The 663-nt window shown below is 46.3% G+C and overlaps 1 non-coding gene across 1 annotated transcript; it reads right to left on the minus strand.

Annotated features, from left to right (window-relative positions):
* Nucleotides 1-370: 370 nt before the first annotated feature.
* Trnat-ggu lies at nucleotides 371-445 on the minus strand. The gene has a single exon. It is a non-coding gene; the product is annotated as a tRNA-Thr (tRNA).
* Nucleotides 446-663: the final 218 nt, after the last annotated feature.

Raw genomic sequence — 663 nt, forward strand, 5'->3', positions numbered from 1 at the left:
TATTAGTGGAAAGACGTCATTCTACAAATAGTATCGAAAGGACTTGCTCCCCTTCTACAAATAGTTTATCGCAGGCTGCAGTAGCAAGGAAAGGTACCTAGCTACTGGTAAAAAGCGCACGACATTCCCGTTTCCAAGAATGCCCGTAGGACAGATGCACCTATATCATTGGCCTCAATCTGTTTTAAAACTACGCACGTCTTATGGACAAGAATTATAACTATATATATGAAGACAGTAACAGTTCTTGAAAGAACAGATGCTGTTTATGAGCATGCAACTTGTCCCTGGAATAAATGATGACTAACTGAAGCCCTCAGCTGCCGGCAGGTGTTGTTGATATACATTGATGTGGACAGTTGAAAATGTGTGTCCCGACCGGGACTCAAACCCGGGATCTCCTGCTTACCTGGCAGACGCTCTATCCATCTGAGCCACCGAGGACACAGAGGAATAGCGCGACTGCAGGGACTTATCCCTTGCACGCTTCCCACGAGACTCACATTCCCAACTGTCCACAAGTCTGCATATGTAATGTACCTTATAGACATTTGCCCATCCACTCATTACTCGCGCACACTTTGGCGATTCCCGTAAGAGTTTGGGCAACCTGTGCGCATTCTCACAGGCGGAGGTCAATGGCTGGGTAGCCTTTAACTATAT

Source organism: Schistocerca americana, chromosome 1 (assembly GCF_021461395.2).
Source record: "Schistocerca americana isolate TAMUIC-IGC-003095 chromosome 1, iqSchAmer2.1, whole genome shotgun sequence".
Taxonomy (NCBI): domain Eukaryota; kingdom Metazoa; phylum Arthropoda; class Insecta; order Orthoptera; family Acrididae; genus Schistocerca; species Schistocerca americana.